This window comes from Schistocerca piceifrons, chromosome 3 (assembly GCF_021461385.2).
Source record: "Schistocerca piceifrons isolate TAMUIC-IGC-003096 chromosome 3, iqSchPice1.1, whole genome shotgun sequence".
In the NCBI taxonomy this organism is placed as follows: Eukaryota; Metazoa; Arthropoda; class Insecta; order Orthoptera; family Acrididae; genus Schistocerca; species Schistocerca piceifrons.
In genome coordinates, this window is record NC_060140.1 from 134447206 (window position 1) to 134472919 (window position 25714).

A 25714-nucleotide genomic window follows, 5' to 3' on the forward strand; every position below is an offset into this window, starting at 1 on the left:
CACCTGTTACTGTCCTTCAAAGTAGTCACAAGCGATGTGAAGAACCCGTTGCCAGCAATGTGGAAGGCGTAATATACAGTTAGCAGAGCCTGTTCTGTTGATGGTGCAAATGGAGAAGTCTAAATTTATGGTGATTCTCATGTACGAGTGTGATGGTGTTATCCTAAAGCATTACGTTTCTCCACAGCAGAATGTCAATGCGCAGTATTACTGTTCGTTTTTGGAGCATCACCTGCGACCAGCTTTGTGAAAGAAGCGGCGACACTTTCTGCACAACCCACCCATAATTTTGCACGACAATGCGCGGGCGCATACAGCGCAAGCTGTGGCTGCTCTGTTTGGTCGATGGGACTGGAAAGTACTGTACCATCCACCATACTCCCCGGACTTACGACCTTGTGACTTTGATTTGATTCCGAAGATGAAGGAACCACTTCGTGGCATTCACTTCAGAACTGTTCCAGATATTCGACAGACAGTAGACCGCTCCATTCGTACCGTCAACAGAGCAGGCTCTGCTAACGGTACACTACGCCTTCCACATCGCTGGGAACGGGTTCTACACAACGCTGGTGACTACTTTGAAGGACAGCAACAGATGCAAACATGTAACTCTTTTGTATCGGTTGTGAATAAATAGTTGCCGCTATTTAAGTTCGCACCCTCATATTATAGCAAGCCAGCACTATAACCCAGACCAAAGACTGATTTTGTACATATAGACACGGAACAAAGATTACTACCACTGTAATTCTTATTGTTCTTTTGGTAACACAAATAAACTGTTGTGCCGCATGAAAACACTCGTCGGCACTGTAATGGTTTCTTAGATTTACTTCTGGAGGAGACCAGTTGGATACTACAATGTATGCGAAATATTACTTGATCACTTTATTATAACGTGGACAAGATGGAATACTTAACTTCGAAAGAATCCATGTCCGCCGGGCTGTCTACGTATATTTGATACTGTCACTGAATACTAACGTGTCATTGGATTCAGCAAAGAAGCCTGATCTGATCCATTATAAACGGTTCTGAAAGCCTGCGACTCTGAAAACAATAGGTTTGTTTATAAATAACTCATCTGCTACCAGCCAAGATTTTCTTTATTTCATTTTTCGCACGATGCTTTTCGGGACATGATTCCCATTTTCAAGTGCGTTTTTTGTGTTTGTTATGTCATTTCTACGTGATGTCTATGTGTGAGATTCTGCTTCATTTAGTTGACTTTACTGCAATATATAAGAAAACACGCGTAACATACAGGCAGCATACAGGTCAACGCTACATAGGGCAACTAAAATACCATTGAACCAAGAAAACATGCAACAAGAAATAAACAATAAAAAAGATTGTGTCAACAATGCTTCCATGGTTGACACAATCCTAGACAAACTGAAGCAAGACCACGGTACAAACTGCACCACAGAAGAAAAAGAGAAAACGAATGCATATCTAGTATCCCATACATTGGCAATGTATCACAGAAGATTGCAAATATTTTCAAAAATAACAAAGTAGGTTATACAGAACTATTATGAGAATAAGAGTTGGCTCGAGAACAAGTGGCTCCTACTCTTTGTGATGCAATAGATTGACGATAATGACTGGAGGTCCTAATGAATCAAATATTACTCCCCCGACTATAATGCAATATTGCGATTAGCAGTGAGAGCTCAAATGGGATCACATGGAGAAACAAGCAAGGTGGACTTGTAGCAAAGAGAGCGCGCGTGCTGCTGAGGACTTCAGTATAAAATTGATAGGTCCTACAACACTGGAGCCGCAAAATTCTTTAACAGTCCTGAAACCTTCAGGACGTCGTCGGTAGGCAGCGTTCTGATGATGTAGGCGCCGACTTCTGCTGTGCAGCAACTCTGTTTCAACCCCTGGCCTCGAAGGCTGTCCGAGAATTCTAAGTTCTACCGAAAATGTGCGACTAAGTCGCAAGATCGTCTGACTCCGATGAAGATCAGATCCTGACTGCCCTGCGCCGGCGTAACGTAAAAGCGACACTAACGATATTCAACTCCCCAATACCCTCGAATACCGCGAATCTGCATTCAGTGCTGATTCCAAAATTCCCCCACACTATCTCAGAACATCATTCGTGCCATTAGCGACCATTCCCTCCTATTTCGAGCAGGGCTTTATGACGTCAACTGGCCTCACTTCAAGCTGACCAATCATGCCACTGCTATTTAGCTCGGGGCACTGGACTTGCCGTTTGACCGGCTACAAAAACAACATGTCTAGGCCACCAGCCATCCAGCGCCAGACAGTCCTGCCCAGCACGGCACAGTCCACAAGTATTCTCAGAATCCTGAGGACAATGCAGTCAGTTGGCGCCAGCAGTCTTCGTTCCAGACATGCCAGGACGGTAAACACATAAACTGCATATACACTCATATGGCTGTCATGTCGTTTCGCCCTGCCTTCAATAGACGAAACTCGGCTGAGGTCAGTCGTCCTGCCAGTCACTCAAGCCCATTGATGTACGACCCTCTCAGTATTCGCGGAAGGGCAGTCCCCACTGGAAACGCAGTGTACCACATCTTCCAGTGCTGTTCTTGCACAGGCCAGCAAGAGAAGTAACAGAGGAAACTAAAAGCAAGACCACATACAGTTCCCAACATGCATAGCAATCAAGTGAAAAGTATTTTGAGCTCTCAGTACAAATACTCTCATTAGAATAATCTTATTCGGCCTGTTACCACTGTGCAACGACATGAAAGATTAATAAAACTGATGAAAATGAGAGGCGACATACAAAAGAGGGCATAGAACCTCTCAACGTACATTCCCAGTGCCAAAGTAACAGCTCGAACAATGACAAGCAACTCCTGTAGCTATGCCTCTGTGTCTACCTCCCACTCATTTAACCATACACAGGTGCCTAGGATTTCAATAATTATTACAATAAAATATTTCAGATTACTTTTGAATACATTATGGGAGTGACAGTGATCAATAGGTTACAAATATTTACTATTAAAAACAGTGTTGATCACAATTTATTTAGTACAGTGACCGGTTTTGACCACTACTGTGGTCATCTTCACACCAATGAGTAAGAACCTCCTTCTGCTAGAGAATCAGCAGAAGGCAGTTCTTACTCATTGGTCTGAAGATGACCACAGAAGTGGTCGAAACCGGTCACCGTACTGAATAAATTGTGATCAAGACTGTTTTTAATAGTAAATAAATATTTCAGATATCTCAATATTATAACAATAATAATTTGTCTCCATAAGTGCTTCTCATATCGTTTCAACATAGCTTCCAAGAAACTGAAGTTCAGTGGAACATTGGTGGGAAATAGATTGCAGCGTATGGAATACTGTTTAAACAATTTAGGCAATGTGTGTAACATTGTTTAAACAATTTATGGGATATGAGGCGGTGTATGGAATATAGTTTATTCAAAGGATTTGACGCGAAATCGATTGCACTGTGTGGAATATAGAAACAATTGCGGAGATTTATTCATTCCAATCGTGTAAGGAAACACTTAATTACTCCGTCACAGATCACTAAAAACCTGCCTGTAAAACTTCCTTGACTGTCCCCACCCGCGCACCCCACGGCCCACGACGGCTCTCAGACACGTGAAGTGCTGCACTTTCGTCTGAACAAAAGTGTCTAGTGGTGACACCATTTTGATATTGACACCTGAGAAATTCTGATCGATGTGCTTCTCTATCTCAAGTGGTCTGTACGCATGATCCAACCTGTCAGCTACCAGCGCATGCAAGGTACAAGTTCCTTCCAAAGCAAATACCTTACTGGCACTTGATTCTTAAATACTGCTAAAGTTAATAAATAATTGATTTCCAGTCACACGATAGTGATGTAGGGAATATAAGGTGGACACGGCAGCTATTTCACACATACACAAGTTGATGATCTCACAAAACTAGTAGCTGGCTGTCTCGAAATACACTTTAACAAAGATCGCTGCATAGAAAGAAAGAGAGAGTGAGAGGGGGGGGGGGGGGAGGGAGGGCGTGGGAGAGCTGTAGTTTGCTTTGCAGATGACAGAGGAACTAGCATGGGATATTTCAATCTGCCAAGGGCTCTAAGCTGCCCCCAGCCTTTCTGGTGCACTTTCACGAATTGCTTCAGGAGTTATTAAATATGGTGCAGAATATTACGTCCTGAAGAAGTCACAAATCTTGCTTCAGAAGATGTGCCACAGGAAATATTAATTAAATCGTTAATTTGCGCATTTAAACACTGCACAGTAGTTTGCAGGCATACACAAAAGTGTTATTTTTTGATGAGAAACTTCATTAAATAATCCAAACGTATTATTATTCGACATCACGATTTGAAGCAATGACGTATGAAATGATCGTTGGAATTTCAAATTTCCACGTAAATTTATACCGCTATGGTTATAAAGGTCCCAACACCACATGTCTGCTAAGTGTATTTTCTTTTTCGAAAGTACTACAGAATTTATGACTGATTCTCTCAGGTACACCAGGATGAAGAAGGACGAAGGAAAGGGTGTACCAGGTGACAGGACAGTAACAAACAACAAATACTGCTGCGATATATTGAGAAACATGATCCTTTCATATCGGTAAGAAAAGGGGGTAGATACACTTCCAACTGCCTAGTTTCAACTTCTTTTCAGGGTGAAATAAATAAGAAATTAGGTAGTTGAATGTATAGCAACCCTCATTTCCTACCAGGTTGACCTTGAAAAGTTGAAAGTAGATAGTTGAAAGTGTAGTCCCTTTTCTTCTCAGTATGAGTGGATCATGTACCTCAATACATCTCTCTGGTATTAATTGTTGTTACTATCCCATCACATGGTAGACCCTTTCCTCCCTCCTTCTTCGTCCTGATGTAGCTGGGAGAAGCAGTCAACTTAGGAATTCCATAATACTTTTAAAAAAGAAAATACACTTGGCAGACCTGTAGTGGTCGGCAACTCTGTAACCATTTTTGTGGCGGTTTTCGTAGCGACAAACACTTGGCTGTAGAAATGGCTTACGAAGTCACCGCCACACTTTTAATAGCGGGCCGACCGGTCCGCTGGAACAGTGAACAGAAAGATGAAAGCCCAAACACTCATATTAAATAAAAGTCGGTACTTAACTTTTATTAATGAAGATACAGTAACACAGTAGTGAACTCGGTGTCTACAGAAATCTGTCTAGTTCGAGTCGGAGCGGCTAGGTCAGCGTCGGCTGACGACAAACAACAACTCTGCTGCGATGAACACACAACTGACTACCAAGTACACAATTCGGAGGCGAGTATACAACTGAGCGGCGAATACAGAACTGTCCTAGCGCTCGCGACTCCAGCGCTTAAGAAGCCAGAAGCCAGCGGTGGCGCGCGCAGACTTGCGGCGATTTGCTGTCTCGCTGGCGCTGCTTATGGCGTCCGGACTTTGATGCTGCCAACCTTTTGGCAGCGGGCTCGGGTGGCATTACTGGCTAGGACATAACACTCCTCCCCCCCAAATCGCCGCACCGTCGTTGAATAATGACGTGGCGAGCGTCGACGGCGGGGGAGGGGTCTGGCCGCAGGCGTAGCAGAAGAGACCGGGGCGGAGACTCTTGTCGGTGGCAGTCCCCGGTCCGCACCCCAGCATTGGCTGCGAGGGGCCTCGGGAAACACCGACTGAAAACCGAGGTCAGGGTGCACGCCTGTGACCACGGGCGCAGCTTCTGGTACTGGACGCGACGGGGCGTCGGGACCCACGAAGAGAGGCAACGTCTCCTGACGCTGCGTCGACGGCTGCTGAGTGGGCGCCGGACAAGGCGCTGCGGTGTCAGACTCCTTGGGGGTGCCCAAGGAAAGCGGCTGCAGGACAGGCTGCACAGCCACCGCTTGGGAAGGCGGCCCGGCTGAGGGGTCGACGTCCATCAGCTCCGAAGGCGGTGGCGACTGAAGAGGGACCGCAGGCGCCGGAGCGACCACCCGGGGCGCTCCCGGCTGAAGCTGCGCGGGAGGCATCAACGGGACGGGCCGTCGGCGTGGTAGCGGCGACGGCTGCTGCTGCTGCCCTGGGGGCGGCAGCGAAGTCGGAAGGCGCGGCTGGAACCCGCCGCGGACCAAATCTGTGGACAAAGAACGAGCGGCAGAATCCGGGCGGCCAGCGCGGCGCAACTGGTTCTGATGCCTCCTGTGCACCCCAGTAGCACCTTGAACAGTATAAAAACCGCGACCCTGGACACGTATCACGGTACCACGTTCCCAACGACGGCGACCGTGATAAACTCTGAAAAAAACGGCGTCGTCGCGCTGAAAACGCGTGCGATGCTCAGAAGCGGCGGGTCGATCCGGGGGGTGCAACAACCGTAGTAGGGTGCGATGACGACGGCCGTGGAGAAGCTCCGCAGGCGAAGGGCCGTCGCGTGGCGTGGTCCGGTACGACGACAGGAACGTGATGAGGGCCTGCTGACGAGAGTGCGTAGCACGAAGGCGGTCCATATGATCCTTGAACGTGCGTACAAAACGTTCCGCTGCACCATTCGATTGAGGGTGGAACGGCGGAGTAAGAACATGGCGAATGCCATTGGCAGAACAAAAACTTTCAAATTCAGCAGAGGTAAATTGTGGACCATTGTCAGACACTAAAACTTCTGGAAGACCCTCAATACAAAAAATTGAAGTCAACGCCTGTATAGTTTGTGCAGACGTTGTAGACTGCATGGGCACAACAAACGGAAAATTACTAAATGCATCTATCACGATGAGCCAACGAGAATTCCAATATGGACCAGCGAAATCAATATGTACTCGCTGCCAGGGACCGGCAGGGCGTGCCCACTCAAAATAGCGTTGAGGCGGAGCAGCTTGGTGTTCGGCACACGTCGAACAATCTGTAGACATCTGCGTAATCTGCTTATCAATGCCGATCCATGTACAATGAAGGCGGGCAAGCTGCTTGGTGCGGACCACTCCCCAATGACCTTGATGCAACAAGTCGAGGACCTTGGATTGGAGCACTTGGGGAACCACTACACGAAGCTGGTCATTCTCGGTGCGTAACAGCAAAACTCCGTGCGAAACAGACAACAGATGACGTTGCGGATAATAGCGACGAACCACAGGATCCGATATGTCCTTTGCCTTGGACGGCCAACCACGTTGAACAAAACGTAATAGTAAACTCAGATGAGGATCCGTAGCTGTCTCACGTGCCACCTGACGATAATCAATCGGAAAATCCCGGAGGGATTGATGCTCATCGGCGTCAATCTGATGGCAAGAGTCTTCAGAGGAATCGAAGACATCATCCGCAGCAATCGGCAATCTAGAAAGCGCGTCAGCGTTTGCATGCTGAGCTGTAGGGCGATACAGTATCTCATACTGGTATTGTGATAACAAAAGAGCCCAACGTTGTAGTCTCTGAGCTGTCCGCTGAGGAACTGGTTTAGACGGATGAAACAGCGACGTCAGGGGCTTGTGATCTGTTACTAAATAGAATGGTCTACCATAGAGGTAGTGATGGAATTTTGTGACACCGAACACAATAGCCAACGCTTCCTTGTCCAATTGGCTATAATTACACTGAGCTTTGTTTAGCAATTTGGATGCGAACGCAATAGGACGTTCGGTGTTACCGACTCGGTGAGACAACACAGCACCGAGGCCGAAAGAGGAGGCATCACAAGCTAACACCAGAGGCTTGTTAGGGTCGTAATGGACCAGACAACGATCATTCAATAAAGCCTCTTTAAGCTGCTGAAAGGCTGATTGGCAATCAGCTGACCACACAAACGGAACATTCTTACGGCGGAGACGATGCAACGGTGCAGCAATCTGTGATGCATTAGGTATAAACCTAATATAATACGTCAATTTGCCAAGAACTGCTTGCAATTCATGCAGATTGCGAGGGGCGGGCAAATCACGAATAGCTGCTAAATGTGACTGGGAGGGATGAATGCCTTGAGCATTAATAACATGTCCCAGATACTCCATCTCCGTAAGGAAAAATGAACATTTATCGATGTTGCAACGTAGGCCTGCCTGAGACAACACTTTAAACACTCCAAATTACGGAAATGTTCAGCAGGCGTCCGACCGGACACAACAATATCGTCTAAATAGTTGCAACACGATGGCACATTAGCCAGAAGTTGTGACAAAAAACGCTGAAAAACAGCTGGAGCTGACGCACAACCAAAAGGCAAACGCAGAAAACGGAACAACCCCAACGACGTGTTTATGACAAAATACTGTTGTGATTGCTCGTCGAGGGGCAATTGCAAATATGCTTCACGGAGATCAATTTTGGAAAAGAAACGAGCCTCCCCTAACTTATCCATCAGCTCGTCCGGTCGAGGCAAAGGAAAAGAATCAATGACAGTCTGAGGATTAACTGTCGACTTAAAATCAGCACACAAACGTAACTTGCCAGACGGTTTCTTTATAATAACTAAGGGAGAAGCCCACTGGCTCGCTGAAACGGGTTGAATAACACCGTTGTTTTGCCAACGACGAAGTTCATCTTCTACAGGTGCCCGGAGGGCGTGAGGCACTGGACGAGCACGACAAAATCGAGGCTGAGCATTATCTTTTAACGTAATATGAGCGGCAAAGTTCGCAGCACAACCTAGTTCGTCTTTAAATATGTCACTGTATCGTTTACACAAATCGGTTATGCTGTCTTGAGGAACAACAACAGAATTAATTTGCAACACATTGTCTTGGATAGACAGGCCAAACAAGTCAAAACAGTCTAATCCGAAAATGTTTACACTGTCTGTAGCGCGGAGCACTGTGAATGAAACTGTTTTTGTATTGCCACGGAATGTGGCTGGCACGCTACATACACCTAACACAGGAATCTGTTCTCCACTATAAGTAGCCAAAGAATGTTTTGCCGCTGAAAGTTTAGGGCGGCCGATAGCCGCATACGTAGCACTATTTATGAGAGTCACAGACGCACCAGTGTCTAATTGAAAATTGAAGGTCTTATCCTGGATGCGTAGTTTCACAAATAGTTTATTACACTGTCTCTGGATCGGTGTAGTGGAGGCGGAAGACACAAAATCAGCGCGTTTAGCGCGTGTCCGCTGCTTACGACAACTCGTGGGTTGGGCGGGTGGAACAACAACTCCCGCTTCACTTGCAGTCTGTACATTTCTTTTTACAGCGTTTGAATTACGCTTGGGTCGCATAGCAGAGGGCTGGGTGGGTGGCTTATTGCGAACAAGTTTATTACCCACATGAACCGTGGAAGAGTCTGTAAACGCGACCTGCTGGGCGGGCTGGCTTTGAAGAACATGAATATCCATGGGCTGGGCAGCACTAGAATTGTTCTTGCGTTTACGCAAACAAACAGTCTGGATGTGTCCTTTCCTTTGACAAAAGTGACAAACCGCGTTTCTTAACGGGCAACGTTCACGAGGATGAGCAAGAACACACTTAGGGCAAGACTTAACTATCATTTTGCACACGCGGCTGACGAATGTGTTTAACATGATGCGGCCGGCTAGTGTTTACAGTCTGACTCCGCCGGTGGGGCCGCGGGCGTGACATAACTTGCGTAGCACAGGCAATTTGAGAAACACATGGCTGACCTAACTCACACTCAGCATAGTCAAAAGTATCTTGGGCTTCAATGATGTTCATCACAGTCTCTAATGACGGGTCAGGCAACTTTAAGATAGCAGCACGAATACGAGAATCTGCAATGTTTTGAGTAATAGCGTCGCGTAACATGACATCACTGTAGGAAGCTCCACACACACAATTAAATCGGCACTGACTGGTGAGGCCCCGTAAATCTGTTAACCACTGTTTATTAGATTGATGTGGCAGTTTCTTTAATCTGAAGAACTTGAATCTGGCTGCTGCCACATGAACTCGCGACTCGAAATACTCAGCAAGCTTGTTAACAACAACGTCATAGTCTAAAGCTTCTGGCTGGGATTCCGGGAACAACTTACAAAGTAGTCGATAGATTTCCACGCCTGCAGTGGAAATTAAATAAAGCTGCCGCTCAGTACCTGTGATTTTGTAGACTGTCATGTGCGCCTGCAACTGCGCGAAATATTCTCGCCATTCTTCTCTGGATTCATCAAAAGCCCGGAACGGTGGTGCTGCCTGTGCTTGGTCCTTTTGCGTTGGAGGATTAGCCGCTTGTTTGGCGATTGCTTCCACCAGACTTTGTATTTGCTGACTCTGTAACAAGATCAACTGTTGTAATTCGGCAGACATAGTGAACACAAATTAAACCAGCCCTGCACACGAGTTCGGAAGACCTCGTCGCCAGTTTTGTGGCGGTTTTCGTAGCGACAAACACTTGGCTGTAGAAATGGCTTACGAAGTCACCGCCACACTTTTAATAGCGGGCCGACCGGTCCGCTGGAACAGTGAACAGAAAGATGAAAGCCCAAACACTCATATTAAATAAAAGTCGGTACTTAACTTTTATTAATGAAGATACAGTAACACAGTAGTGAACTCGGTGTCTACAGAAATCTGTCTAGTTCGAGTCGGAGCGGCTAGGTCAGCGTCGGCTGACGACAAACAACAACTCTGCTGCGATGAACACACAACTGACTACCAAGTACACAATTCGGAGGCGAGTATACAACTGAGCGGCGAATACAGAACTGTCCTAGCGCTCGCGACTCCAGCGCTTAAGAAGCCAGAAGCCAGCGGTGGCGCGCGGAGACTTGCGGCGATTTGCTGTCTCGCTGGCGCTGCTTATGGCGTCCGGACTTTGATGCTGCCAACCTTTTGGCAGCGGGCTCGGGTGGCATTACTGGCTAGGACATAACAACCATAACAGTATAAATTCACATCGAAATTTGAAATTCCAACTATTGTTTCATACATAACTGCTTCCAGTCGTGAGATCAAATAATAATACGTCTTGATTATTTAATGCAATTTCTCGTCAAAAACATAACAATGCTACTTATACACACAAACAACTGTGCACTGTCGGTCTTTTTTTATTTTGAGCAGTTTTAAACTGTGTGAAGCAAATGGTTTCAATGGCTACATTTATGATTTAATTAATATTTCTCGTGGCACATCTTCTGAAGCAACATTTATGACATCTTGAAGATGTAGTATTCTGCACCTGATTTGATGACTCCTGAAGCAGTTCGTGAAAGGCGCCAGGATGGTTGGGGGGCAGCTTAGAGCACATGGCGGAACGAAATATCGTATGATAGTTCCTGTGTCATCTCCAGAGCAAACTGAAGCTCCCCCCCCCTCCCCTTTCTCTCTCTCTTTCTTTGTGTGCATCGATCTTTTTTGAAGTGTATTTCGAGTCCACCAACTACTAGATTTGCGACATCATCAATGTGTGTGTGTGTGTGTGTGTGTGTGTGTGTGTGTGTGTGTGTGTGTGTGTATGTGACATAACTATCGCATCCGCCTTATATTCTCTACATCACGATCATGTGTCCAGAAATTAATTATTTACTAACCTCAGCAGTATTTCAGGATTCCAGTCAGGTATTTGCTTTGGAAGGAAGGTACCTCTCGCATGCTTTGGTATCTGACAGGTTGGTTCATGCACACAGACCACTTGAGGTAGTGGGGCACGGCGACCGGAATTCCTCAGGTATCAATATCAAAGTGGTGCCGCCACCAGACGCTTTCGTTCAGGCATTAGCGCAGCACTTCACGTAGCTGTGGAGCCGCCGACAGCAATCGTGGGCCCTGGGTGCGCGGCTGGGGCAGCCTGCGTGGGTTGAGAGATGTGAGAAAGTTTATGTTTACCCCATCTGTGATTTACTCAAGTGTTTGGAACGAAAAAAGCGTCACAATTGTGTACATATTCCACACACTGCAATCAATTCCCCACCAAATTCTTTGAATAAACTGTATTTCATACACTGCCTTGTATCCCACAAATTGGTTGAACAAATAATATTCCACACATTATCTAAATTGTTTGAACAGTATCCCATACACTTCAATCGATTCCCCACCAAATGGTCAATCAACTGAGCCTTTTTCAATTCCAAGATGAGGGAGGGGAAGGGGAGCGCTAGAGGGTTTTTCAGAGAGGAAGGGGTTAATTAATTGATCGATTTAATTAACTAGTCAATCAAGTTGATATTAAAAGTGTGCTTGTATCATTGAGGGGAGATCCCAGATGGATTAGGGAGGAGGAGGGGGAGAGGGGGGGGGAGGAGGGGCAGGGGTTTCCTGGAAAACCACTTAACCGAGCAGTAAGTAAGGATCTGTCAATCAAAAGGACGGATTATCACCAGAGGGTGATAATCCTCTTAACAGAAGTATAGATTAAGGCCCTGTCAATCAAAAGAAAACAATAGATTTGTCCCTGAATGCGTACTTGGACCTGATGTAGGCAACACACAGTGTGTGTTGATTCATTCTTTGTTCTACTACTATGTTGCAGTAGGGCAAATTGGGCACCAACCCACTCTGATATTATTGACAGATTTATTCAAGATGGCGGATCCAAGATGGCAGCTCTAGATGTGGCAATGTTGCCTTGACATCATGGTGGAAAGTACTGATTTTAGCAGGAAAATACGTCAGTTGGGATACCTCCAAAGACCTAACTACAGCCCACCTCTTTCTGCCTTCATTTCTCCTCTTCCCGCACCTTCCCCTCGCGTCCCCTGTCTGTAAATTGGTGGGAAAAGGACTCAGTCCCTGCTGGGCTGCCAGATAAGATGGACATAAGTCTTTATTTTGTATGCATAATTTATGTACACAAATTGTATTGGCATAGGTAGTAGCTTCATCGAGTGCATTCACCTTGCGGTCCAGAGTATAATTGACCTAGTTTACAGCACCACCACCAGAGGTCGCTGTTGGCCCTCCCCCCCCCCTCCAATGATGTAATCCAAGATGGCGTTCTTGGGGAAAAATAGTGGGGAAAGGACTCAGTCTGTGTCTCCTGGAGTTGGAGGATGGACATAATTGTTTACTGTGTGGTATGGATGAGATATCTGTGGTGGTGAAGGAGTACTTTAAAGATATTTTTTTTTTGTCAGTCTTCTGACTGGTTTGATATGGCCCGACATGAATTCCTCTCGTATGCCAACCTCATCATCTCAGAGTAGCACTTGCCCTCTATAGCTACCTCTGGTACCATGGAAGTCATTCCCTGATGTCTTAATAGATGCCCTATTATCCTGTCCCTTCTCCTTGTTAGTGTTTCCCACATATTCCTTTCCTTCCCTACTCTGCCCAGAACTTTCTCGTTCCTTATCTTATCAACCCACCTAATTTTCAACATTCATCTGTAGCACCACATCTCAAATTCTTCGATTCTCTTCTGTTCCGGCTTTCCCACAGTCCATGTTTCACTACCATACTATGCTGTGCTCAAACATTACATTCTCAGAAATTTCTTCCTCAAATTAAGGCCTATGTTAGATATTAGTGGGCGTCTCCTGACCAGGAATGCCCTTTTCGCCAGTGCTAGTCTGTTTTTGATGTCCTGCTTGCTGTGTCCATCATTGGCTTACTAGGTAGTAGAATTCCTTAACTTCATCTACTTCAGGACCATTAATCCTGATTTTAAGTTTTCCGCTGTTCTCGTTTCTGCTACTTCTCATTACTTCCGTCTTTCTTCGATTAACTCTCAATCCACATTCTGTACTCATTAGATTGTTCATTCCTTTGAGCAGATCAGGTAATTATTCTTCACTTTCACTCAGGGTAGCAATGTCATCAGCGAATCTTGTCACCGATATCTTTTCACCTTGAATTTTAATTCCACTCCTGAACCTTTCTTATATTTCCAGCATTGCTTTTTCGATGTACAGATTGAACAGTAAGGGAAAAAGACTACATCCCTGTCTTACACACATTTTCGTTCAAGCACTTGGTTCTTGGTCATTTACTCTTATTATTCCCTCTTGGCATTTATACATGTTCCATATTATCTTTCTCTCCCTATAGCTTATCCCTATTTTTCTTAGGATTTCCAACATCTTGCACCATTTTACAATGTCAAACACATTTTCCAGGTTGACAAAGCCTATTAATGTGTCTTGATTTTTGTTTCGTCTTGCTTTCATTATCAACTCTAACATCAGAATTGCCTCTCTGGAGCCTTTACCTTTCCTGAAACCAAACTAATCGTCGTCTAAACACATCTTCAGTTTTCTTTTCCATTCTTCTGTGTATTATTTTTGTCAACAGCTTCGATGCATGAGCTGTTAATCTGATTGTGCGATAATTCTCGCACTTATTAGGACTTGCAATCTTCAGAATTGTGTGGATGATATTTTTCCGAAAGTCAGATGGTATGTCGCCAGACACATACATTCTACATACTAACGTGAGTAGTTGTTTTGTTGCCAGTTCCCCCAATGATTTTAGAAATTCTAATGGAATGTTATCTATCCCTTCTGCCTTATTTGATTCTAAGTCCTTCAAAGCTCTATTAAATTCTGGTTCTAATGCTGGATCCCCTGTCTCTTCTAAATCGACTTCTGTTTCTCCTTCTATCACATCAGACAAAGCTTCCGCCTCACAGAAACCTTCAATGTACTCTTTCACCTTTCCACTCTCTCCTCTGCATTTAACAGTGGAATTCCCACTGCACTCTTAATGTTACCACCCTTGCATTTAATTACACGGAAGATCGTTTTGATTTTCCAATATGCTGAGTCAGACCTTCTGACAGTCAATAATGAAGATCCAGCAGGATGGGGCTAAGTTACACTTCGCAACTCATACTGATAAATGTGTGTGCTGTAACTGTAGTTCGTTTGATAAATGTCCAGTCAGTCTTCTAAAGCAAAAGAGGCAAGACGTTCATCCGCTCCAGTGCAAGCATCCACGTGTACAATTGAAGAAATGCTGGTGATGAGATGGGATGAATTTAATAAGTGTACTACATGCAAGCACACAGCTGAGGACTGTATTCACAGCCTCCTGCAGAATTAGTGGTAAGAAAAGATAATGAATGATAATGAATGCTTTTTGAAAAATAATGGTAAAACACGGCTGTGGTAATACCCATCAGGCACCACCCCTTTCATTTTGTTTCAGTGATTATCATACAATTTCATTCGCCTTTGGGGTATCTAAATTTTCCCTGATTGATATTAATCTGATGGATTATTAAAATTAGGGTGAACCACTGATTGCTAACAGCCTTGCCGCAGTGGTAACACTGGTTCCCGTCAGATCACCGAAGTTAAGTGCTGCCGAGCACTGTTGGCAAGTGGGGTGCACTCAGCCCTTGTGAAGCGAACTGAGGAGCTACTTGATTGAAAAGTAGCAGCTCCAGTCTTGTAAACTGGCAGGGAGAGCGGTGTGCTGGCCACATGCCCCTCAATATCCGCATCCAGTGACACTTGTGGGCTGAGGATGACACGGCGGCCGGTCGATACCGTTGGGTCTTCCAAGGCCTGTTTGGATGGAGTCTAGTCTTTTTTAACCACTGATTGATCTCACAGTACTTGCATGACTTGAGTAGCAGAAGTAGAATTAAATTCGGTTATAGAGACAGACCTTTGGACGCTGGCGGTGACCATTGCATTAGGGAGAGCTTTAGAACTTTCCTCAAGCAGCAAGCAGGTTCGAGAATGCCTTTGTAGTCACCGAAGTGGGCCATGGGCACGGCAGGCCAGGGGTTTATGGGCTGCCATTCTGGTGGTCGGCCAAGCAAGAGGGTGGGAATGGTGTGGTTGAATGCGCAGTTCTTTAGAAATTGGCGACGCTGGGCATCCTGGTGCCAGCCTAACCGCTTTATTAACAAGTGGACATGATGCGGGAGCCTGGTCTCCATACCCCGTGTGCAGGTCCAGGTAAAACAGCGTCCGCATCTGGCTAATGTGTTTATTACAAGAACAGTGTACCCTGTGAGATGGGATGACGAATTTCTCCGGATGTCGCGTTTCTTAAATGCCACCGCGCCCTGCCAAAACGACGCGCACTAAATCGTTTATAGACGAGACGAAGCTTGTTTTCACTAGGAAGCTTCCCTCACCTTGTGAAATGCGCCGCGGGTTTGGCTGCAGGACCTCCAGCATTGTATGCTGCTTTTTCAGAGAACAGAATGTGTACTGTACTGCAGTGATTGGTTCAGGAAGATCGGGTCTCATGGTTAGAAGTATGATTGGCATGGTAACCACTGCTAGGCCATGGTAGGTTTACTCAAGAACACCAGGGGGAACGGCTGTTTTTCAGAAGGTTTTGAGCAAAAGGGAGAGGTGGGGAATGGCGTCTCAACGGTCATGAAGTACAGTCGCTAAGAGCTCTTCCGTTTATATGGATACAGCAGTTAGTTGTTAAGATGTCCGGACATCCGGGCGAAACTTTATATTTTCACGGACGTCAGGCAATCACCAGAGGACGCAGGGTCATCTCCTGCAGTACGACTCTTCATCAGCACCTGCACGCACACGACAGTGCCCCGGCTTTCACCAGCTATATCGGTAACGTTGCGCAGCTTCGGCAAATTCAGAAGCCTATCAATCAATTTCACGACCATCTTTTTTCATACCAGCCTTATACTCGCAGTAGTCACTGCCAGTGTATCTTGACGCAAGAGACCAATCAGTGGAATGATTCAGCAGAGTGTGCTTGCCTAGATTGGCATCATTCCACTCACAGCAGCCAGTCTCATTTACACGTAAATTCCAGTTAGGTTCCTCAAGTCTATACCTAACCAACCTGAGTTCGTGTTAACGAAATGTTACATAGTTGAAGTTTCTGTTTATATGTTTGTTCTCTCTTGGCCACGATATCAGTTAATAAATCTCATTGTGATACTGTAGTTCCTTGTTATTAATTTTTCAACGACGCTCATTCTCATTCCCTACAATGTCATTTAGTTTGTTGTGGGTTTGAAGTAATTAAATTAATTTCATGTCCAGTTAGCCAACTCAGGGATGATCCACACAGGGGCCACTGTTTAATGTCAGATTTCCTTGCGCTATCGATAAATGTGGCATCTATTGGGTACGGTGGTTACGACTTTTTCGTCGGTTGGCATATGGAGAATTGCCACCACCATAGGCTGGCCTGCTTATCGGGGACCCTCCATTGATCGAATTTTCCCCCCGGTTCCCTCTGATAACAGCAATCAGTACGTCATTACATTCGTGTTTATGTGTTTCAATCCTATTTTTTATTTCCGCGGTAGTACTTAAAGCTGGCGCGAACGTGAAACAAAATTTCTCTCTTACTATGTAACACATTTATTTGGGCTCATGTTTTGGTTTTGTGGGTTCTGTACCACATCCACGAATTTGGCAGCTCAGCATTGCTGCCTGCATTGCCAAAAACTCCTATTTGGTGGGGTAATTGTGTGTTTTGGTTTAGTATATTTGAGAGTCCAATATTATTCAGTGTTCTTAGCTATGCATAGTTTTTGTTTTGTGTTCCGTTTTTTTATGTTCTCTTTTTTGGTCATGTAAAACGGTATGGTTGTTACGACTTTTAGTTATTTGGCAGATGGAGACCTGCCGCCATTATAGGCTAGTTTGCAATGGAAATGTACTGGGACGTCATGAAAATGCATTTCAGTACTCACACAGATAGATGCTTGTGCTGGAACTGCATACCTTGTTTAAATTGCCCAACAGCGCACATCAACTTCACTCTATTGCACAATGAATCATAAGTGCTTATCTTGAGGTTTGGAAATCAAGTAGCCAAGTTCACAACTCCACCACCAGAGTGCACTGTCGGCCCTCCCTCACTCCTCTCCAATGACGTAATCCAAGAAGACGGCCAGAAAATAAAATGGATAAACCAATAGAAGCCCTGAATCCGGTCGTGTGATAGGCTTCGGCCAATAGAATGGCAGTATCCGGTGACTTCACCGGAGGGGAAGTAGGGTAGGCTCAGCAGCTCCACAGCCTCCGTCTCATTCAGTCAGCCAGCAGTAGCCGTAGCAGGAGAAGAACAAGAAGAAGTACCATGAACCATCAGCAGCAGCCAAGTTCCAGCACACGTGCAGAACAATAAGAAATAGAAAAGTAAGTATCCAGTGTCACAAATTTTACTTTTAATTAGTTAGCATTATTATTATTAGTATTGCGTGCTTTCATGTGTTGGTCTGTATGTAACGCTTCCTACTCCTCTTTGTTCAGCAGTTTCCTTCGACATGTCGAAGCCTGCAGAGGCAAGCATCAGCATGTCGACCTCTGCCATGTTTGGAGCTGCAGCAACCTCAGCCAGCATCTTGTTGAGACCTGCACCGACCTCTGGGCCTATAGCAGCAACAACCTCCAGAATTTCCGAACCTGCAGTGACCACATTGGGTCCTGTAACACTCATAGCCCACTTACTGGAGCAGAAAAACAAGTTGTTATCCTCTGCGCCACTCATCGATTTGGGCAATGAGGATGCCAGGTCTGTTCCTAACATTTCGAATGCTGCTGCTGCTGGTCTTAAGCAATAGCAACATTGAGGTCAGTACTGGTCACTGACTTATGACCCATCCCTGTGCTAGTGCAGGGACAGAGTGCAGATGCTGTGGATAAGAAGGTAGCAAGTGTGCCCATGCTTTTCAGTTCTACTTACAATTTATCTCCTAGTGGAATGAAACGTGTAAATGTGAATATAGAAGCATATAATGACTGAGACTTGCTGTGAGAATAGAAACTGAAAATGCATCAAAGGGTGTTAAAGTACCTATTTCTGAGTTCGACTGGGACGAAATATGTGGTGCAGAGTGCTTCATCAATCAGTAGATGACCACAAAATATTATCCAACTCGTACCTCCCTGGACATTCGCCTTACTGGTGCGACACTATCTATTACAACAATGTATGATGACTCTTCACTATGCATGAAATCAGGTGACAAAAGTATTTATCTACAGCATGCCACAGTTACGAACTTATACAGTGTGGATACTCCACTACACCTTGCATTGAAGAGACTGAGTCATTGGTTGCTGACCATAGACTCCACACATACTACAGGTTTGGATATGCTGGAGGTTGTTGCCACAGGTGCAGAGGTTGGTGCAGGTATCGACAAGATGGCGGCTGAGGTTGCTGCAGGTCCAAATGTGGCAGAGGTCGACATGTTAGCACTTGCCCCTGCAGGCTTGAACATGTCGAAGGCTACTGCTGAACAGAGAGGAGGAGGAAGTGTTACTCACAGACATGGCACAAAACAACCAATAATAATAACGCTAACTGCAGACAGATATGTGACACTGGATACTTACTTTTCCATTTCTTGATGTTCTGCAGGACTGTGCTGGATCTCGACTGCTGCTGATGATTCATGGTTCTTCTTCTCCTTCTTCTTCTTCTTCTTCTTCTGCTGCTGCTGCTGGCTGAGACTGAGGCCACGAAGCTGCTAAGCCTACCCTACATCCATTCCAATGTCATCACCAGATACATCCATCCTATTGGCCAAAGCCTATCACATGACCGGATTCAGGACTCCTATTGGTTCCTGCCCTTTTTTTCTGAACAGCCATCTTGGATTAGGTCACAGGGGGGAGTGGGAGAGAGCCACCAGCGCACTCTGGTGGCGGAGTTGTGAATTAGTCCAGTTGGTCTCCAAACTTCAAGGTAAACACCTATGGTTCATTGTGAAATAGGTGTTAGGAAATATCAAAAAAGGTAGGTAGTTCCAGCACAAGCACCTATCAGTATGAGTACTGAAATGCATCTTCATGACATCTCACTGCATTGCTGTTATTTGTCGAAAAGTATTCACACACACCTATTCATTATCTTTTCTTTCCATTCATTGCATGGGAGGCTATGATACAGTCCTCAGCTGTGTGCTTGCATGTAGTACACATTAAATTCATCCTAGCTCATCACCGACATTTTCTCAATTGTACACGTAGATGCTAGCACTGGAATGGGTGAACATCTTGCCTCTTGCACTTTGGAAGACTGATTTGCCTTTTATCAAATGATCTACAGCTACAGTACATGCATTTATCAGCATGAGTTGCGAAGTGTAACTTAGTCGCAAACTGCTGCATCTTCATTATTTGATCAAGCATATTCATATGTTTTTTATTTCAGTCTTTGATCACAATATGATTTCTTTAGATGATGACTGGTTTCAGTCCATAATGACCATCCTCAGATCTTTTTTACACCATGTCCTAAAGTGATGAGGCCATAATGGCATCGTATATGCGACCATGTCACAGTTGGTGAAGCATATTCATCTTCACCAAATATCATAGCTTTCCAAACAATGTTGCAGGAGGCTATGGACACAGTCCTCAGCTGCATGATTACATGCAATATACCCATTGAACTACTTCTTCTCCAGCACAGACATCTCATCTATAGAAACAATTACATCTGCCCTTCAGTCCCACAGCTACACACAGACTGAGTCTTTCTTCTGCCATTTGTTCCCCCAGTCCACAATCTTGGATTACATCTTTGGGGTGGGGGGAGGGTCAACAGCGCCCTCTAGTGATGATGGTGTTGTGAACTAGGTCAGTTGGGCTCTGGACCTGAAGGTGAACACACTAATTATGACAACTCAAATTGTTTAAATAAACAATGCATACAAAATAAAGACTCATATCCATCCTATCCAGTAGCTCAGCACTGATTGAGTCCTTTTCCACCAATTTACAGATGGGGGGAGGGGAGGGGAGGGGGAGGGGGCTGGAGTTAGGTAAGTCGAGGTAGCGCAGTTGACCCATTTTCCTACCAAAATTTGATCTTCACACCATGGATTCACTGCAATGTTGCCACATCTATGGCCGACATATTGGATCCGCCATCTTGAATAAATTTGGCGAAAGTGTGGAGTGTGGTGGTGCCCACTTTGTCCTACTACTTCTTCAAATAAACAAATGTGACACATAAATCGGTGGATGGCCCACCTGGAAGCAGTTACATCCATTAAACACTCGTTAGCATGCATATGTAGCTCTTTGGAGTGGGAATCAAGTCAATACGCAGAACTGTTTCCAGACTTTGAGTTTCCATCAACTGCACCGCTACACGAGTTTGCAGTCACGTTCTCTGACGCATTGGTGTGAGACATTGATTTTTTTCCAGACTTTGAGTGTCCACTATATCCTTTGCATGCAGCACTCACAGAGTCTCATATAGCTACAGAACGAGGGCTACTATACTTTCAACTATCTAGTAGCGAGTAGCCTTCCCTCCTACTTCTAGTTAGTTGCAAGTGAAACTGGCAACAGTGTTGCAGGGAGGTTTGATCAAAGACAACGCAGGGGGATCTTTCAATCTCCAACTTTATCGTATGAATGCGAGAATGCTCTGTGACTCCCATCCACATAAGGAAAGATGACCAATCGTAATCGTAAATTCCGCACTGTGATCGAAGTGCTACAAATATGTAGATAACCTAACTGTATCAGTATAGGATGCAGTCTGGTATACTTTGCTGTAAGTGTCAGATAATTAACCAAGAATGGACGTATTGCACAGTCGTCTATCTAAATTTGCAATCTAGTGTACGGTACTTGCAAAGTAGTGGAAGGGTGGTTCGGTGATGATACAGAAACTACCAAGCATGCTGTCGTGTCACTGGCTGGCGTTCCTCAAATTATGGAAAAACTGGTTCAAAAATGGTTCAAATGGCTCTGAGCACTGTGGGACTCAACTTCTCAGGTCATTAGTCCCCTAGAACTTAGAACTAGTTAAACCTAACTAACCTAAGGACATCACACACATCCATGCCCGAGGCAGGATTCGAACCTGCGACCGTAGCCTTCTCGCGGTTCCAGACTGCAGCGCCTAGAACCGCACGGCCACTTCGACCGGCGAAAAACTGGTAAAAATGCTAAAGTTGATCACACTGTGAACTGTGGTGCTTATTGCAATACATCATCCCATATCGATGGTGTCTTTTCCACCCCATCCGAACACTGGTACACTGTTACTTACCATATAATGATTAACTAACACCAATTGTTTGAGATGGAGAGAGTCTTTGTGGGAGCAACACCTTCTGGGGATGGCCCACACCGAAATAGTGATCGTGTACGTGGCTCCAGTATGAAGACTCAATGCTCTTGGTCTATTCGAAACAGAACATCAAGACATCTGCCACTCAGTCACTGTGGCAGGTGAGATTAAATGGACAGCTGATTGGGAGTGCTCTACAATAGCTCAAACTCTTCCAGTTTCCATATGTTACATTGTCTTCCACACTTTTGTCACTAAGCAACACCGCCTCTGTCTTTTATTTCAACCATCCTGTATGTTGTGATAGAACCATAGTTCACACAATGAGATATCAAGCTTTCTGTGAGAGCCGGTAGATCATTTCGTGTCAATATTGGTTCAGCACCTGACACAGACTTCAAAGTCATGTCCACAGCTCGTGGACTAGTGACTAATATTGCAGTGTCTGGATCATGGAACCCTGGATTCTATTCCTGGCCAGGGCAGGGAATTTCTCTGCCAGGGTACTGGGTGATTGTGTTGCCTCATTATTTCACCATCATTCATGGAAGTGCTGAGACTGGACAGTGGCAGATTGGGAATTTGTACTGGTGGCGATAACCACGCAGTTGAGCGCCCCCCAAATCAAATGTCATCATCATCATCATAATTGGAGTCATGGTAGAAAATTAAAGTGCATGGCTGTGTACACATCTGTAGTCATATACTGCTTCGATGTGTTACAGCAAGAAACAGTGAATAAAACTGCCCATGAAACATCAACAAAAGAACCCTCTCCTTGTGACTGAAGTTGATATGGTCTTCCTTCAGCACAGCCGACAAAACTTTACATAGCCCCATGGAAGCGACTTGGACCACTGGTCGCCTGCTCCTGTGGACCAGTATAAGTATATTTAATGGGATCACCATGGCGGTATTAGTTGCCTGATGTCAGGAGAAATGCAGTAAAATCTTAATGAGTTCTCTACCAGGTGACGTGTTTGAAGTTCATAGTTTTACTCTGTTGGATGTTACAAAAACTACGAGAAGAGAGAGAGAGAGAGAGAAAAACCCACTGTGCTGTCAATGAAGACTTGCACTCAGTTACCCTGTCGTACTTCTAGCGCGCTAATCATACGAATATCATAAAGGAAATTAGGTCATGTACAGGGGCATATTGTTAAACAGTCATTCGAGATCGATGAATTGTAAGTATTATGCTTCTGAACTGCTTTGTGCAGTCCATGTATACTCTTCATGGTCGGCCGCTGTGGCCGATGGGTTCTAGTCGCTTCATTCCGGAACCGCACTGCCAGGTTCGCATCCTGCCTCGGGCATGGATGTGTGTAATGTCCTTAGTTAGGTTTAAGTAGTTCTAAGTCTAGGAGACTAATGACCTCAGATGTTAAGTCCCATAGTGTATCGAGCCATTTGAATTTTTTTTTACTCTGCATGCTTGTGAATTTCCTCCTGTACTTAGTGTGCTATTTTTCTCATTGTGATAGCTCTCAAACTAGTCAATGACAGGTAGTGGACCACACCATCTTCTAACTAATGGAACAGTGCTGTCAGAACGGTATAAGGTTTCGAGATAATTAGCAGGTGCCTGTAACTTGGTGGGAGACATCTCGTATTCGTTGAAATCAAGTAGATTCAAATTCTGTACACCGAAACTGGAGGATTCGAGAGAATAAGACAAGTAAGTGATACCCTAACGAAAGCGGACTTGAGATGTGAGATGTATACCGTCTATTCTTAGTATTGTAGACAAACATATACAACGTCTCACATATGTCTTGCAAAGTATCTGAAATGAGAAAACTAGGGGATAATGCGAAGGTTTCCACACAGAGATAGTGAGCAGCAGTTCATTCTTCTGTTTTTTCGATAAATAAGAGACACTATTCCTCTATGAGCTTTGTCTCCCTACAAATGGATGGAGTGACATCTTAATAAGTAGACCAAATTTGCATCTACACCTATATGCGTACATCACAAGCCACCGTACAGTGCATGCAGAGGGTACCCTACACCAATACTAGTCATTTACTTCCTATTCTGCTCGCAAATAGAGCGTTGGAGAAAAAGACTATCTACACGTCTCCGCATAAGCGTGAATCCTCGTAATTTATTTTCGTGGTCCGTACGCGAAACGTACGAAGAATCCTTCTGCAGTCAGCTTCAAATGTCGGTTCTCATTAGTATTCCATGAAAAGAACATAGCACTCCTTCCAGGGATCCGCCCACTAAAATGGCGGGAACCAATAGCAGCGCTTCTAGAGGGGTGTTTTCTGAGGGAAATATAGGTCTGCAGACTCGTATATGTTTAGGATATGGCTGTCAGTAGGCAGATATTTTGTTATTGCTCACTGTGTCAACCTTTCCAGTATGTTTCCAAAACACATCTCAGAACGTTTCGTTTTGAAGGACGGATGAGGGAAGCACATTGTTCAATATCCTGGTATTTACCCACAGCCGACAATTAAGTGTCCATTCCTACTGAGAAAGACAGGACAACTTTTGCGTATCTGGAATCATTAACAGCTGTCTGTCGCCGCGAGCGGTGAGTTGTCGGCCATGACTGGTACAGTCTTGATGCATGAGCCCGGTGGCCCGGTGGCAGCAGTTCAAATGTTCAAATGTCTATGGGACTTAACTTCTGAGGTCATCAGTCCCCTAGAACTTAGAACTACTTAAAGCTAACTAACCTAAGGACATCACACACACCCATGCCCGAGGCAGGATTCGAACCTGCGACCGTAGCGATCGCGCGGTTCCAGACTGTAGCGTCTAGAACCGCTCGGCCACTCTGGCCGGCAGGTGGCAGCAGTGGCAGCTGTTCACATGTGGCCCAGTGGCGGCGTTGTCGCAAAAGTGGAGAAGAGAATGAAACATCCTTCCAGCCCCCCATAAACTGACAGGTCTCAGCAGCATTAGTTCGGGGGCAGTATACCAGGATCCTGAGTGACCTACTTCCATCAGCATGACAAGGCAACCGAGAGATAGAACACAGTTAGCATTGATTGCCTTCAGCTGTTTGACGACGGTTACTACCCATTTTGGTATAGGAAGCAGTGTCAATGTAGCCAGTGGGGAGCCTCCAGAGACATCATGGAAGTGTCGGTAATGGTTCTTGGCGAGTTAATCCCACTGCAGGAAAAAAAATTACTCACCATGCAAAAATAAATGCAAGTAATTAGCATACCAATTTGAAAGCAATGACTTGCCGCCAGACAGCTCAAAGCGAGGGTGAGAGTACCACTGATATGATCGACAGTTGGTTATCAGGAGTTTCTCGTTGCAACAAGATCTTATAACGAAATTTCAATCTTCCACCTACATTTAGAGAGGTGAACATTGTAATAAAATCAGCTACATTACCGAATTTATAAAGAGATACGTAGTATAAAACTGATGTTTACAACTCCTTTATGCTGCTACCATGAAAGACTTTGTAGGTCATGAGACATTAGGTTACTCTGAGATTGTCTGAAAGTGAGGAGGCATCCTGTGAGAGACGTACTCGTAGAATAATGCTGTTAGCACTCCATCATGAGCCAAATGAGCTTAATATTCTACTCCTGTGATGCAGGCCACAACAGATATTAAGCTAGTGGTAACAGATTTTTCTACGAGGTGTGAGAATACTTAGAGGAAATGAAACGTATGTCATAGTCTTGCAAAGGATTTCCGCAACAAGTAATGCTACCTTAGCGACGAGAAAAAGCGTGTTTGATCCGATTTTCTCTGTCTTCGAAAATAACTCGTATAAGAAGGAGGAATCCACATTTCCCGCGAGAAATTCGAATTATGTTGACAAAACGACATCCCTGTTTCGGATAATGAATTTTTTTTAAACTGAGCAGTCTATGTCTAGAGTGGAACTGCAGTTAGTCCAAGTTGCGCTTGCTTGTTT